A 17,575-nucleotide genomic window follows, 5' to 3' on the forward strand; every position below is an offset into this window, starting at 1 on the left:
CCACCTTTGCCTTGGGTGCTGCTCCTGCTGGGTGCTGAGTTTGGGCATGGTAGATGGGCACCTGCTTGGGAGGGTCCCTCTGAGAAGAGGAGGGGGCACATGGGTGAAGCCTGTATCTGAAAGGACTCCCTTAATTAGATGGTTCATATGAAGGTGGTTCATGGGTAAAGGTCAGGCAAAGCTCACCTGTCCACTCACCCTCCACTGGCCCCTGGCAAGAGTGTGGAGCTGCAAAGATGAGTTCTTGCAAACATGTTTTTCTCCAGCTGAATGGAGAGTTCTCAGTTCAGGAAGTTGCAGAGGTGATGCAAGTTCCTCCACATGTAATTAGCAAAATCATAGTGATTTATTCCTCTTCTTTCAAACCTGAAGGGAGTTTTCCGAAGCTTCCCTCGGAGTCCACTGACATAAGCAGCGGATTCAAGAGCAACATAGGGTGATGTCTTGCATCCAGGTGGAAAAGTGCAGATACATAAATGCCTTCTGTGCCACAGAGAGCTTGGGAGGGGGTTTAGGGCAGGCGAGGGGGACTATGTGGGTGTGAGATGTACCTGCTATCAACCTCTTCAGATGTGAAGCCTTGGCTGGTTGGGCTCCATGAGTATTGGGAAACTCACTGAAGACTTTGTCTTGGAAGGGGGCTCTGGCTTCTTCTTATCAATCTTCCAATTGGTTGAGAGGAGGAAGTTGGAGGCTGTGCTAAGTGTATCTAGAATGATTCTGTTCTTGCTGCTGCTGCTGCCCCAGGCGACCTGTGGGATGCTCAAGGCCAAATGCCCCTTGACATTGGAAAGGGATACAGAAAGGCCATTGAATAATTACAGGCCAGGGGACCTCCTCTTTAGCGGGGTCATCTCTGCAACATATACTACCTTTAAACCATACACTTTCTACAAGCCGCAATCTACCAGAATTAACCGGTAAATTTCATGAGCTCCAACCATCCCTAATTATCAGTTACTGTCGCCATTACCAATTGCTATCATATTTTGTCTTTGGGGATCGATCAACATGAAGAGAGAATTCAGCGCTCAGCCTGCTAGTTCACTTTTTAAAAATGTAGGAACATCTGACAGGACAATTCAGTTGAGGCCAATTAGGACGATTTGACCACAGCACAGCAAACGCTCCGGGAGCTGAAAGTGCAGCTGGCCAGGCTCCCTTTGAGCTGTAAAGGGTGTTGTAGGACAAGGTGATCTTTGTCCCTTCTTGATAATGTGCAGAAGAAACACTCTTTTAAACTTTCAGACATGTGCACAGAGGCAGGCTGTGGCTCAGAGGGCAGAACTCCCCACCACCACCACCCATAACTGCTTATTAAGATTCCAAATGCTAGTCTGGAAAGGAAGTCCTCTGAGGAAGAGTTGAAATTGCTGGTGGCATGTAGCCAGTAGAAACACAGGTGAAGGGGAGACATGAAAGCAGTCCTCAGAAATCTGTACAGCTGCTATGCAGCAGATGGAGCAACCTTGGTCTCTTTTGCTCAAGACAGTATGGTAAGAACCACATGACATTAATGTCAGGGAAGCAGATTTGGGTTAAAAACATGAGCAGAAACTTCCCCAATGAGGCACTGTCCAGATACTTTGGACTACAACTCCCAGGATTCCTCATTCCTGACAATTTTCTGCTTTGCCTGGGATGGTGGGAGGTGAGGTCCCAAACATCTGGAAGGTACAAGGTTAGGAAGTCTGCATTAGGAGAAACGTCCTCATGGAACAAGCTGTTCGGCAGTTGAAATAGATACTTCAGAAAGTGGCGGGGTCTCTCTCCCTTGAGGTAGTTCAGCAGGGGCTGGAGGACCCCCTGTCAGACATAATGTTGTTGTGCCTGTACTGCAAATCTTGCATTGAGCAGGGGCTGGATTCAATAGCCTCCAAGATCCCTTCAAAGCATAAAATGCTATGTTTCCTTTACTAGAGCCAATCTACATTACAACTTCAAACTGGTTTCAAACCGGTTTATCTAAAGGGATCCTGCAGTTTCATGAGGGTACTGAGAATTCTTTGCTAGATACCCCTGACCCCTGCCCAAGTGGCCCCTCTTCCTAGAGCTACAATTCCCAGAATTCCTGTATTTGGTAGCCCTAATCACTAAAAACAGGTTTGAAACCAGTTTAAAGTTGTAGTGTAGATTGCCCCCTAAGATCCCCATGGTGGAATTTGGTTTTTTCAAAGCAGCAACATGCTAGTTCAACATTTTCACTGAGTTATGCACAACCATCTCCGATCCCATTAGCATTGATATGGAGTTAGGTTTTGCTTTTGGTGTTTTGTTTTTTTGATCCAGTGTGCATAACTCTATTACTTGCTTACATGTAACTGCATTTCCCATTTTGTTGCCCCATCCCCCAGTTTGGAGAGTTTTTTTGGTAGTGTTCGCCATTACTCTTTTGTTTTAGTTACCCTAAATAATTTGGTGGAGTCAGCAACCTTAGTCACCTTGCTGCTCACTCCTCATTCCAGATAGTTTATAACCAAGGAGAAAAGCACAGGTTTCAATTCTGATCCTACACGCTTGATATTTTCAGCTTCAACAACACTAAACACCAGTTTCCACAGAACAGACGATAACCTAAGGTGGCCTGTCATTCCCTGGATTCTCCCTGCATCCCTCTTTAAAAATTGGCATTCCATTGGCCACTCTCTGGTCCTTGGTACAAGGTAGTAATTTGGTACTATTACTACTTGGTAGTAATTTCCAACTATTAAAAATGGGAGGATATATGATTGTAGCATGTGCTGGTGACATCCTTCTGCTGCAATCTGTATTTGTGAGATGGGGATGGAGGGAGAGCTCTTATGGCTTCACATGATTTGCAGTTTGGGATAAGAACAGTGGACTACATCCCAGGGTTGTTGTGAGTGACACTGGCTCAGCTTTAAACTGCCTAGAATATTAGGGTACATTGTATGCCCAGAATGTGTCTCAGAACTACTGAACAAACTATGATGATGATAATACAAACAGGGCTAATATGCAGCTAATACAAAATAGGGTTGTTGATAGACATGCTTTCAGTTCTGTTAAGAACAACCTAAATGTAAAGAATTGCAGAGCTGTTGTGAACTTAACCTACCCAATACAAGGGGGCTCATGCAATGGAGTTCATGTTGTTGTTGTTGTTGTTGCTGTTGTTGTAACACAGATATTCTAGGCAGTATGTGTGTGTTTTTGGAGGGGGGCTAAACTTGAGACAAAGTGACTTGTATCACATTGGAATGCAGCCCCAAACAGAAATCTCACAGCAGAAATTTCAAAAGAGGTGCAGAGCAAATTAACACAGGAACAGCCACAACAGACAGCAACTCAGGTGAGGCCATGACAGCTCCCCTCCCCTCCCCTCCGCTCACACACACACACACACACACAGAGGGTGGGGGAGAGAGAGAGAGAGAGAGAATGAGAGAAAGGATTTGTTCAGGTATTTACTATCTAATTTAGAAGCTGATTGTTCTATCATACCAGAAGTGCATCCAGGCACCCAACCTTCATTTATGTAGCAAATATGACTAAAGCTTCCACTCCCCTTCAGAGAGCCTTCCCCAACCTGGTGACTTTCAGATGCTTTACACTTCAGTGCCCATCATCCCCAGCCACCAATGGTCAGGAAAGGTGAGAGGTGTTGTAGTCCAGAAGAAGAGGAAGACATCAGACTTTTCTCCCTCTCTCATAATACTAGGACAAAATGGGGTCATTCCATGAAGCGGATTGATGGGAGTTTCAGAACAGGTAAAAGTAAGGATTTCTTCAGCGCAGAGTTGAACTATGGAATTTGCTACCACAGGATGTAGTGATTAGGGGTGTATGAAACCCACTTACTGTTCCGGTCTGGGTGTCCACAGGGTGGGGGGAGGCTATCCGCCCCTCCCCCTGGAATTCTGCCCAGTCAGCCCTGCTCCGCAGTGAGTCCACAGAGCCATCGGCAGGGCCTGTCCACAGCCGGACTTCCGTCCACTGCCGGATTACGGCCGCAAATGGCATCCAGCGTAGGGGATGCCATTTGTGTCCCTGCTCTTTTTGTGATAGGCTACGTAAAGATTCTTTAGAATCCAGCCTCATTGGAGTCCATGGCGGATTTCTCCGCCATCCCTAGTAGTGATGGGCACCAATTTGGATAGCTTTAAAAGGGGGTTGGAGAAATTCCTGTGGGAAAAGGCTATCAATGGCTACTACTCCTGAGGGCTATGTGCTACCTTCAGTACCAGAGGCAGTATGCATTATGCCTACGTACACCAGTTGCTGGGGAACATGGGTGGGAGGGTGCTGAATGATGCACTTGTTTCCTGCTTGTGGGTTTCCCATAGGCAACTCATTGGCCACAGTGTAAACAGAATGCTGGACTAGATGGACCTTTGGTCTGACCCATTATGGCTCTTCCTATGCTCTTATTTAATGAACCTTAATCCTAACCAATTGTCGAGTCACTATTTCTCCCTCAGTGTGAAGGGCTGCACATACCAAATTTGAGCACTGGAACATACATATGAATAGGATTTGATTTAAGGTGATCATGGCTATTCACCCCGGGGAAATACTGCATGGATGCCTTAATACAAGCAAAGCATTAAGTGGGAATTGGCTGTTGTGCTTCTGGCTTTGGATCAGGACCACTGTTACCATGAGCGATACAAGAAAAGTATTTCAGACATATATGTTGTTCAAAAGGCTCCTGTGGCCAAAAAAGCAACTATTTAATACTTAAGTTTCATTGCAGACAGGAAGACAATGTGACTTTTTTTCCCAGGAAACGAGACACAGGATACTGGAAAATGCTGTCCTTCGTCTTTGCCATTCAGGAGATCAACCAGAATCCCCTACTCTTACCCAACATCACCCTGGGCTACAGTATCCATGACAACTATATCAATGCCAGACTGACTTCTGATGCCTTGCTAGACCTGCTCTCTCCTGGGCTGGCAAATGTTCCGAACTACAAATGTGGAAGACAGAATCACCTGTTGGCTGTTGTGGAAGGGACCAATGCTGACATCTCCATTCAGATTTCAACTATGTTGGGCATTGACAAAATCCCGCAGGTATGTGTGGGGTGGGGTGCGATGGGGTGGGGAAAGTGTTTGCAGGGTGAGTTTCACTACTTACTGTGCTTTCCAAACAAAGGAAAACCTTCTCTGGAGAAGTTAAATGTGAGCTACACTCCCACCATGAATATATGAGACCTGGACCCACAATGGGGTGCAAATGTTCAAACTCCCCTGCCACTGCCACCCCCCAAGATCCCAATCTGTATGGAGGGAGGGATACTGGGTATTTCTGGGAGAAACTTTAGATCATCAGAAGAGCCATGCCGGATCAGACCAAGGGTCCATCTAGTCCAGCATTCTATTCACACAGTGGTGAACCAGCTGTCAACTGGGAACACACAAAGAGGGCATGAGCACAATAGCACCCTCCCACCCATGTTCCCCAGCAACTGGTGTACATAGGCATACTGCCTCTGATACTGGAGGTGGCACATAGCCATCAAGACTAGTAGCCATTTATAGCCTTATCCTCCAGGAATTTCTCCAACCCCCTTTTAAAGCCATCCAGATTTGTGGTCACCACTATATCCTGTGGTAGCAAGTCCCATAGTTTAACAATGTGCTGTGTGAAGAAGTGCTTCCTTTGATCAATCCTGAATCTCCCACCAATCAGCTTCATAGGATGACCCCACTGGGTTCTAGTATTTTGAGAAAGGGAGACAAATGTCTCCCTATCCACATTCTCCACACCATGCATAATTTTGTAGGCCTCTATCATTTCTCCCCTTACCCTCCTCTTTCTCCAAGCCAAACATTCCCAGCTGTTGTAACCTTCTCTCAGAGGGGGGGATGCTCTAGCCCCTTGATCATTTTAGTTGCCCTTTTCTGCACTTGTTCAGCTCTACAATATCTGTAGATAGTGTACACAGTATTCCAAGTGTGGTCACACCATAGATTTGTGTAGGAGCAGTATGATATTGGCAGTTTTATTCTCAAATCCTTTTCTAATTATGGCTAACACTGAGTTTTCCTTTCTTTACAGCAGCCGCTCACTGGTTTGACATCTTCATTGAGCTGTCCACTACAACCCCAAGATCTCTTTCCTGGTCAGTCAGTACTAGCTCAGATCCCATCAGGCTATACTTGAACTTACGATTATTGGCCCCAGTGTGCATCACTTGCTGACATTGAACTGCATTTGCCATTTAGATGCCCATTCTCCCAGTTTGGAGAGATCCTTTGGAGCTCTTCACAATCCCTTTTTATTTTAACCACCCTAAATAGCTTGGTGTCATCCGCAAAATTGTCTCCTTCACTGATCACTCCTAATTCCAGATCATGTATGAACTGGTTGAAAACCACTGGACCCAATACAGATCACTGTGGGACCCCACTATGTATTTCTCTCCCTTGGGAGAATTTGCTATTTATTCCTACTCTCTGCTTTCTGTACTTTAACCAGTTACTGATCCACAGGAGGACCTGTCCTCTTATTTCATGACTGCTAAGTTTGCTCTGGAGTCTTTGGTGAGGTACTTTGTCAAAAGCCTTTTCGAAGTCCAAGTAAGCAATGTCTACAGGATCACCCCTGCCTGTATGTTTATTAACACTCTCAACAAACTCAGGTTAGTGAGACAGGACTTACCTTTGTGGAAGACGTGCTGATTCTTTTTCAGCAGGACTTGTCCTTCCATGTGCTTACTGATTTTAGCTTTATTAATGCCTTCAATCAATTTACCCAGAACAGACGTTAAGCTAACTGGCCTGTAATTTCCCTTTTTGAAAATTGATGTTACTTTAGCCATCTTCCAGTCCTCTGGTATAGAGGCTGATCTTAGGGACATGTTGAGCACTTTGGTTAGAAGACAGCAATTTCATATTTGAGTTCTTTGAGAACTCTAGGATGGATACAATCTGGGCCAGGTAATTTATTTGCTTTCGATTTATCAGTAAGGTTGAGAACTTCATCTTGTCACCACTATTTGCCTCAGTTCCCCAGACTCCCTTCCTGAAACCTCAGTTCAGGAACAGGTGTCTTTCATATATCTTCTGCAGTGAAGAAAGATGAAAATAATTCATTCAGCTTTTCTGCAATCTCCTTGACCTCCTTCAGTACTCCTTTAACTCCATTGCCATCCAATGGTCCACCTCCCTCCCTATCTGGTTTACTGTTTCTGATATATTTCAACAATTCTTTATTTTTCTTCTTGATGTTAGTGACATGCTTTTCAAAATGCTTTTTTTTTTTTTTTTTTGCATTTCTTATTGTCTCCTTGCATCACCTTTGTGGAAGTTTTTGCTGCCTTACGTTTTCCTTACTTGGGCAAAACTTCAATTTTCTGAAGGAAGCTGTCTTTTCTCTAATAGCTCCCCCAAACACAGACACACCCTGCTCATTAACCATGCCAGTGATACTGCTCTCAGTCTCATATGACGGACATCATGTATGCTTTGGTCTTCATTCATATGCAGAGCAAAGAAAACTAAGAAAGCAATGGGGAATTAGACACACCAGTGAGAGGGGAGGGAAACTACTTGGCAACTGTCAATCCTCCCTAAGGATGAAATGTGTTTCTATTCTGGGTTCTGCTTTTTGGCACATTATATACTGCTGGGAAAGTGGGATGAACTGTTGGGAACCTGCTTCCATGATGAAGACTCAGGAAATGCCCCGAAACATAGGGAATCTTCATTTTTTATATACCTTCATTATGAGGTCTGAATATTTCATTTGCCATAAAATTTAGTGTGTTTGTTCAATTGATTTCAAGTATTTCACAGACAATTTCCAGTCAATAGGTGTTATATGGTCAGATTTCTGAAATATCAAAGGAAGAATTGAAATTTGATTCTGCATCAAAATAAACCACCCTTGTCGTCCTTTCTTTGCCAGGCCACTTATGCTTTTGTTTCTCATGTTCTGAGTGATAAAACTCAGTTCCCTTTTTTCTACCCAACGGTCCCCAAAGAAGGAACCCAGTACCAGGGGATTGTCAAACTGCTCCTGCATTTCAAATGGATGTGGATTGGCCTCGTTGCTCCAGACACTGACAATGGAGAGAGATTTAGCAGGACCTTGACACTTGAGCTCATCAGGAATGGTGTTTGTGTCGCTTTCTCACAGCGCATCTCAGGACTGAATGCAGACCAAAGGGTGTTGGGTCTGGTTCCATTGCACAAGTGGAGACAAGTCAATGTCATGGTTTACTGCGCAGAGACAACTTCCTTCTTACAAGGAATATACATTGTGCAAAGTCTTTTTGCATTTTTCATAAAACCCATTGTCGGGCAAGTCTGGATTGTAACAGCTTTGTGGGACATCACCTTGGAGTTACAGTATACTCATCTTTATGTCCAGCATAATCATGTTATATTTTCCTTTTTTATAAAAACACACACAAGGTCAAACGGCAATGATTTCTCACACTTTTACTCTTCTGTCAAGCAGTTTGTGGAGAAGGCCTTTACTTGTTCTTATTCAAAGCATGCATTGTCTGTGCAAGGATGGATGAGATGCAGAGAGAATGAGAAACTGGAGGCCGTGCCCGAAGAGGACATGGAGAGAATCCTGTCTGCAGACAGCTACATCATTTACAAGACCGTCTGGGCCATGGGCCGTGCCATAGATGCAGCTTATTCATCCAGACCCAAGAGGACGGTGGTGGAGGGTGGAGACAGGCTGCATATTCAGTGGCAACAGCCATGGCAGGTATTCCTTTTCCTATCACAGATATCGCTGTTGAGCATGACAATCATTGTAGAATTCCAGTATGATTGCCTCATATTTATAATCTGAGAATAGAAGAAAATGTGGAGAAATGGTGCATGTTTAGGCAGCGAAACCATCTGTGAAACTCCCTGTGCTGCTCCCTCTTTTGCCGTCTTTTCACAGGGCCTCTGAAGACTCAGCCCATCTGGTCATAGCCCCATCGTGGGTGAAACTCCACTGTGTCTGTACTAGCCCATTTCACATGCTCCTCCAGATTAGAGAGTGGGGAAAAAATGGCTTACTGGGCCTGAGCAGGCCCAGATTGCAGAACAAATGTATCTCTATTTATCATTTTATTGTGATTTATTACATTTCTGTATCCCCCAATAACCAAGCTTCCTGGTCAATCTACAGAAGATTAAACCTTAAAAATGTGATATAAAACATAATATAGAATCCGTTTATATGAAAACAGTTTTTTAAATATATTTTTATTTATTTTATCTTTATAAATGAAATAAACAAGACCAAAATTACCAACAACCTGATCAATACTACCATTTCCCAACAATACAGTATTCTGATGAGGACACCACAATAACAAAAGAGAGAAGGAAAAAGAGAAAAAAGAAAAGGAAAAGGGAGGAGGAAAGAAGTGAAGAAAAAAGAAGATTCTTTCCCCTTCTGTCCCCCTCTCCCTCTCCGTCCCCTTTAAATAATTAAGTTTAAACTCCAATACCCCCTGCCTCCGATGCCATTCTATTTTAAAAACTATATATATAACCTTAACAATCTTACAGTTGAATAAACAACCTTACATTTCAATATCATACCATCAAAGAAACAGGTCTACAGTTCATTCCCAGTAGCCTATATTAATAATAGTAGTAATAATAATAATAATAATAATAATAAGAAATATAGTGTTATATAATAATAAAACTTAAAATAAACCTTCAACAATCAGTAATATATTTTATATATAAATGCATGTGCACGATTACCCTCAAACAATAAATTTAAAGAACAGTTTTAAAGAAATCAACAGTAAAAATCTCACATGCTGTCAAATGCCTGGGAGAAGGAGAATGTGATGCCAAACGAATGTTAGAATTCCCACCCACCCCAGCATCCACACTCAGGCAATCTGAAACCAGACACCCAAATCAGTGAGTTTCTTTATTGCAGGAAATTCCATGGCAAAAGCTTAATGATTTCACTCCTCAGAAATCATATAGCTGATGGTCAGTAGCTATAGACTGTATGTAATTCCAGAATAGTCCAAAGCTAAACATGACTATCGTGACGGAGATCCTCATCAGCATGGTTTCCCTGTTTCCATCTCCATGGTTCTGAACAAAAGGGAATGGACTCTAGATTCCTGGCTTACCTAACCCAGGAAATCCTAACATAGGGATCCAAACTAGGGCTGTGCACCGCCTCGTTACGAAGCCCAAATATTAAGGTGAAGCGGGCTGATTCGGAGCAAATTTCTCATGATACGAGGCAGGTCAGAGCAGTACCAAGGCACCAAGGTGAAGCGCCCCCCTCCAAAAAAGTTCCTCCTCTAACTCGTATATTCAGATCTCTCCTTAATGCCTGAGCAATCCAGACAGGCTTTGTCCAAAATGTATCAACTTCTGAATGCTCAAGTGGAGGGGTATGGGCAGGTGAAGGTGAAGGAGAGGGAGGGAGGGAGGGAGGGAGGGAGAATGCGAGCAGATGTGGGAATGTGGGGGGAGGCGGAAAGGTGAGCACAGGAGGAGGAAGGAGTGTGCTTTGACGAATAGGAACTCTCAGCCAGAACCAATGCCAGCAGTCTCCAATCAGAGAGAAGGAGGTGGACGAAGGGAGTATATATACTGTGGCGACAGGCTGCATTTGGTTATTGCACTAGCTATGTCTTTGGGAGAGGGCTGGTGTGGGTAGATGATCATGTGTGGGCAAGTGCAAGCACCTGTGCGTACATTCCTAAAAGTTGTTCCTTCAATTTATTTGAGTTTGATCATCATTATGCTTTCCTCAAAATTTACATTAAAAGGAAACAGCTTGGTTGTAGTGCAGTCATTCCCTCGCTCCTTGCTTGTCCATCCCTTTTGGGACAAAGTCTCTTGCAGCACCTCTTCCATCTAGGGATGTCAGAGAATTCCGCCACGGACTCCATGGACTCCACGGACTCTAAAGTATCCGGCCCTCTGGAGTCCATGGAGGAATGGCCTCCCCCCCTGCCACCCCACAGAATCCCCCTGGGACGGAGCCTACCTCGCGGCAGATGCGGTGGTGGCAGCGGCTCCGGCTTCTCTTCCAGCTGCTGCCAGGCTGCTGCAGCCGCAAATGGCGGCTGTTGTAGCAGCCACCATTTTCATGGCTGCCTTTTGCCATGATATGCTACGTAAATACTTACATAGCCTATCACGGCAAAGAACAGGGGCACAAATGGCAGCCGCTACACCATTTGCGCCGCTGCTCTTTGCCGTAATAGGCTATGTAAGTATTTAAGTAGCCTATCATGGCAAAAGGCAGCCACGCAAATGGCTTAGCGGCCACCATTTGCGTACCTGCCTTTTGTCGTGATAGGCTACGTAAATACTTACATGGCCTAATACGGCTTGCCAGGACGCAAATGGCGGCTGGTGTACTGGCCGCCATTTGTGGCCACAGCAGCCCGGCAGCGGCCAGAACTCTGGCTGCAGCCAGCCCTAGGGATGGGGGAAAATTTCTCCCCGAAACTTCGGGGGGCCGAGTGCCAACGCATTCGGTCCTCCGAAGGTTCAGGGAGAAATTCTCCCCCCCCCCCCGGAGTGGGACTTACCTTTTACGAATGTCGCTCCCGGCGGCGGGTCCCGGTGGCGGTTCGGCAGGTCTTCGTCAGGGGCGGGGGAGGCAGCCGGTCTTTCAACTGGCTGCCGCCGCCGCCATTACAAGAAAAGAAAAAAAAAACAAAACGCCCCTGTGATAGGCTACGTAACGATTAACATAGCCTATCACGGCTAGATTTGCAAAGTCAGCCGTGATAGGCTACGTAAATCGTTACGTAGCCTGTCACGTGTTTTTATATATATATATATATATATATATATATATATATACTTTATGGGGAAATGTTGGAAAAGCAAAATGTCCTCAAGGGGAGCTGGGAGGGGACAAGATTTCATGTTTCTGCATGGAAACAGCGAGAAGTTACAGCTCTTTGCTTTGGGAATTTTCCTGGAAAAGTCAAATTTCACCAGCACATAGCACAAAAGCCAGTGGGAGAAACTGCCCAGGCTTTGGGGGGTGCAAAGCCCTTGAGGGGGGCTGGGGGGGACAAGATGTGATGTGCATGTGTGGAAACAGTGAGAAGTTACAGCTGCTTTGAGAGTTTTTGTGGAAAACATCAGATTTTAACTCCGGATCGAACAAAAACCACTGGGCCAAACTATCTGAAATTTTGCAGGTGGCCTCCTCTCCGGGGGGTGGGGGGGTGGGGGGGTGGACAGGTCCCCAAATTTCATGCCTGAAACTGAAAATGTTGTGACTGTGTGTATTTTCCCATGCAAGTCAATGGGAAAACACCCACAGTGGGTGATCTGGATATCTGAATTGCACGTCAGGATCCAAAGCGGCTTCCAAAGCAGATTGGTGGGTCCATGCACAGCTCTGTTCCAAACCCTGGGCAAGGAATGGGAATGATTCCTGGAATGACCCCTCACTCAATCAAGGGATAAATTCTTTAAAGGCATAACCCACACTGATAGAGAGTCCAAATTTGAATCTTTTGTTAATAGCTCCAGGCTACATGGTCGAGGCCTATCAAGAACAAGGGAAGGTTAGGGTTGGTAACTCCACACTGCATGCATCCAGGCAGGCGAAAGTCCAAAAGTCATAGACCAAACCCACCCTGCCAGTATGCTGAGCTGATGACAAAGAAACACAATCAACAGCAAATGAGAATTGACATCAGTGAAAAGCCTCCAAGTACTTTACATCGCAAGTCTTTAGCAATCCTAAGTTCCAATTAAGGGAGAGTCCATGTGCAGAGTGCCTCCAAAGGCCCAGATGATGATGGATCCAAACAGAGAAGGGTTCAGGCAATGAAGATGAGACGTTCTTAGCAAAGGCTCTTCACCCTTCTATCAGCTTATAAGGGAAGGTGTGACTGTAAACATCCCCTCTGGAACCTTTGACAGACAAGGTCCTTTGGCCTTTCAACAAGGCCCCTGTCAAAACAGGGTGTCACTGCTCAGGCCTCCAGCTTTAACCTGGGTGATCCTTCTGGAAACCCCACCCCTCCTCTGTCAGGGTCTCACAGACAGCTTCCACCCTCCCTGCCTGCCACAGCCAGACCAGCAGGTGGACAGGGAGTTGGGTGACTCCCCTTGGCTCTGCTCTGAGAACACGGACAGAGATGAGCTCAGACAAATTCTGACATTCCAGAGGCTGACTAGGCCCAAGCCCTTCCAGGGTACTTCTCACCAAACCCTAGCTATAACCTACAAGGCCCATTGCAGTGTTGAAGCTGGGCCCTGACAAAGGATGACACTCACTGGAGACAGTGTTCCAAAATTGGAGGGCCACAACCAAAAAGGCCCTCTCCCTTCTTGCCATTCTCCAAACATCCCTTGGAGGAGGTGCCTGGAGGAGGGCCTGAGAGGACGATTGCAGTGTCTGGGTAGGACTCAGCTCCTTAAAACTGCTGAAGTAGAGAAATGACATCCAGAGATGAAAACAAGTTCATCGTGAAAGTTAAGGGTTAACTCCCCCACTTCAGTCTGGAACCAGCCCTGAGCCATAGGAGATTTGAGCATAATGGGTATAACTGCGATATTGAGGGTGGTTTCTCATTTCAGTGATGCTGGTGTTTTCTCTCTACCATTCTAGCTTCACCCTTTCCTGAGAAACTCCCAGTTTTATAATACTTCTATGGATGGAATCTATTTGGATGAGAATGGAGAGCTGGCAGCGGACTTTGACATTGTGAACTGGGTGAAGTTTCCCAATCGCTCTGTTCTTAGAGTGAAATTTGGGAGTATGGAAAGACGGGGATCCCCAGCAAGCCTCAAGCTTACCATTGACCAGGATGCCGTTGTGTGGCCCAAATGTTTCCCGCCTCCCAGCTGAGCAGAGCAGAGCAGAGCAAGCTGCTCCAGCTGGTCCAGGGACTACAGAAGCAGGCAAGCTCCCAGAGAGCGAGCGAACAGAGCGAGCGAACAGGGGGAGCAAACAGGAGTTGGCCAGGGGAGTTGCAGTGGTTGAAGAGACAAAGGAGACAAAGGAGACAGAGGCTAAGTGGTAAGTGGGTTGCAGGAAGCCCAGGGCGCTGCCCTTTATCCTTCTGACTGGCTCTGAGCTCACCAGGAGCTTCTGAGAGCTCCAACTGAATTGGAGGGGTGTGGCCTGAGTACTCCCAGCAGCTGACTGGGCGGGAAGCTTCAGTCTGTTTCCCGCCTCCCAGCTGAGCAGAGCAGAGCAGAGCAAGCTGCTCCAGCTGGTCCAGGGACTACAGAAGCAGGCAAGCTCCCAGAGAGTGAGCGAACAGAGAGAGCGAACAGGGGGAGCAAACAGGAGTTGGCCAGGGGAGTTGCAGTGGTTGAAGAGACAAAGGAGACAAAGGAGACAGAGGCTAAGAGGTAAGTGGGTTGCAGGAAGCCCAGGGCGCTGCCCTTTATCCTTCTGACTGGCTGTGAGCTCACCAGGAGCTTCTGAGAGCTCCAACTGAATTGGAGGGGTGTGGCCTGAGTACTCCCAGCAGCTGACTGGGCGGGAAGCTTCAGTCTGTTTCCCGCCTCCCAGCTGAGCAGAGCAGAGCAGAGCAAGCTGCTCCAGCTGGTCCAGGGACTACAGAAGCAGGCAAGCTCCCAGAGAGCGAGCGAACAGAGCGAGCGGACAGGGGGAGCAAACAGGAGTTGGCCAGGGGAGTTCGGCAGGGGAGGTCAAGGGGGAGGCCCCTAACATTTTTTTTTTAAAACTAACTTTTTCCCATTTATTTGTCTTGTAACACACACTTCCACACCAGTGGGACTCTGCTTTTAACCTCTACTGAGTAGAGGAGCAGGCACAGGCTAGTCTAGAACAATCACAAAGCTAGACACAAAAAGGGAAAAAGGGCTATGGAAGGACAAGACTCTCCAGTGGTGGTGACACAAGAGATTTGGATTCTAGGACCACAGGCTATACTTCCTGGAAGATGGGCTGTTGGTAAGGGATGGATTGCACCTCACAAAGGCTGAGAAGAATGTGTTTGGCCACAGCATGAAGAACTTCATCAGGAGGGCTTTAAACTGAATCCTACAGGGAAGGGAGATGTAAGGTTGGGGGTAACAAGGGACGAAGGCTCATGCACCACAATGGAGAGAACAGGTTGGTCTCTGGGACATCCCGTGGAGACCATATTACACCGGTTTTAAAATCTTTACACTGGCTGCCAATTTGTTTCAGAGCAAAATAGAAAATGCTGGTTCTTATCTTTAAGTCCTTACATGGTCTAGGTCCAAGGTACTGTAGGGAGCACCTTCTCCCTTATGTCCCAGTCCGCCACCTCAGGTCTCTGAGGGCTCTCTGCTGCGGCTGCCTAATGTGAGACTGGCAGCCACACACATGAGGACATTCTCCTTTGCCATCTGCTGGTTGAAATGTGCCTGCTGACCTCGCTGAAGGTTTTAAAGCAGGCACTAAAGACATTATTATTCCAGCAGGCCTACCCTTTTTAGTAGGGTTGTGCAAGGCTTCGGCCCAAGGCCCAAACCCCAAGTTGAAGTGGGTCGCTTTGGCACCCCCGGCCCAGCCACGCCAGGTCCTTACCTGAGCCTCCGCCACCACCTTCAGCGCCATCCTGGCCGCTGCCACCGCTGCACTCACTGCCATCCTCTCCACCTTCTTTGTCACTGTTCTCACCGCTGACAACTCCTGAGGCCATTTTTAAAATGGCAACTTCCAGGAACTTCTCCTGGAAGTTCCTCTCCTACATTCACCTCCTATCTCTGCTGCTTTCCATCTTATCTCTTTCCTGTTCATTGGCCAACCAAGGAAAGTGATTTGCCTCTCTGACAAACAGCCTTCAGCACCATCTTCTTGGTTTCCATGTCTTCTCTGTTGGGCACAACAATCATGATCGTGGCCTTCCTGGCCACAAAGTCAGGGAACAGGGCGAGGAACTGGCTGGGGAAGAGTTTGGCCAACTCCATTGTCATTCTTTGTTCCAGTATCCGAGTTGTCATTCCCTCCTTGTCGCTTGGCAGCTCTCCCCCATTCCCAGATTCTGACATGTGCTCACAGCCTGGAGAGATCATTCTGCAATGCAATGAAGGGTCTGTCACCATGTTTTATGTTGCCCTTTGCTACATGGGCTTCCTGGCTGCCATCTGCTTCATGGTGGCTTTATTAGGAAGGTAGCTGCCTGGGACCTTCAATGAAGCCAAGCTGATCACCTTCAGCATGCTGGTCTTTTGCAGTGTTTGGGTGTCCTTTGTGCCCTCCTACCTGAGCACAAGGGGCAAATATATGGTAGCTGTGCAGGTCTTCTCTATCTTGGCCTGCAGTGCTGGGCTACTGGGCTGCATCTTTATTCCCAAGTCCTACATTCTTATATTGAGGCCTAATATGAATACAAAGGAGCATCTCATGACAAAAAATGAAGGATAAATCTGATTTATATCTTTATCAAACAGCCCAATATATTGCTATTTTTAAGTGATATTCTGCACTGGGGAAAAAGAGGCTTCATTCCAGCTTGGGAAATGCCCTGTAGATGCCTTTTTGCCATTTCAACACTGCTAGCTATGGTTTTTGTTTTCATGGTTTTTTTTCTTGGTTTTAATGCTCTCTGTGTTTAACGTCTTTGAGATTATACCATTGTTAAATGCCTTGAGGTCCCTTTTCAGGGCCAAGGGATGGTATCAAAGTGTTTCTATTTATGAATGAATAAATCGGCAAAACCAGGCCTGGCTCTCATGGCAGAACTGTATATGTGACATGGGGCGATCACCCCTCTGGCTTCAGACTCCAGCCCTAGGAGGGTCAACAGGTAGATGCTTTCAGCAACCAGTTACCTTTTACCTTCCTGTTTAAACTGGAGGAAGAAGACTTCTCAATCCTGTTTACTCCCGAAGTAACACCTCCTAAGCCATTAAACAGCCAATCTTGGTTTCGATGAGCCAGCAGAGACAGGACTTTTGGCCACTGTTTGCATTATTAAGAGTGAGACCCAAGTCTGTGGCCCATCTGCAACATCCTGACAGCCCAATAGTTTGGACTCTTTTGACTCTAAGCAGCCTGTGACCCGGTTCACATATTGTAGCGGCAAATCCTGGGTTGTTTAAACCAAGATTTGCAGTGATGCAAACCGCGCACTCATTTTTCCTGCTTTAAATCATCAACCCAGGAATGCCCCAGAGAGCATGACCTGTCAACTCAGAAACTCTTAAGCTAGCCCAACAACAGGCCATGGTCCCCCCAGAGATGTCTCTTCCATACTCCCACTCTGAGGCCGTACCTCTGGCTTTCTCCCTGGGAGAGGACCGCTTTGGGATGGATCCAGATGCCACTACACCAAAAGGGGCTAGAGATTCTGGCTATGACTTTACATGAGTTAGCAATGGAAAGCCCCTGGGATGCCCTAGCTCACCCTTGGTTGTGAATCTTTGTTGGTGTGTGGGCGGAGGAGCCTTTTCACGGGGGAGCTGTGCTGCTCTCCAGGTTCATATATTTGATTACGTTTCCCAGTGTGCAAAAACCAGAGTGTGCAGAAGCCAGAGGTGAGGCAATCCCTGCCCAGAGTGCACAAGAGATGGTAAGGGGGGATTCAGTAGTCATCAGGGGTTAACCCTTCTTTGCTTTGGCCCTGGGAGAGGGAGTGCAGGCACTTCCTCCCGGGGAACTTGAGTTGGGAGTTGGAACTCTTTCT

Source organism: Heloderma suspectum, chromosome 2, assembly GCF_057233095.1.
Source record: "Heloderma suspectum isolate Gila_16-S chromosome 2, 16-S_ref, whole genome shotgun sequence".
Classification (NCBI taxonomy): domain Eukaryota; kingdom Metazoa; phylum Chordata; class Lepidosauria; order Squamata; family Helodermatidae; genus Heloderma; species Heloderma suspectum.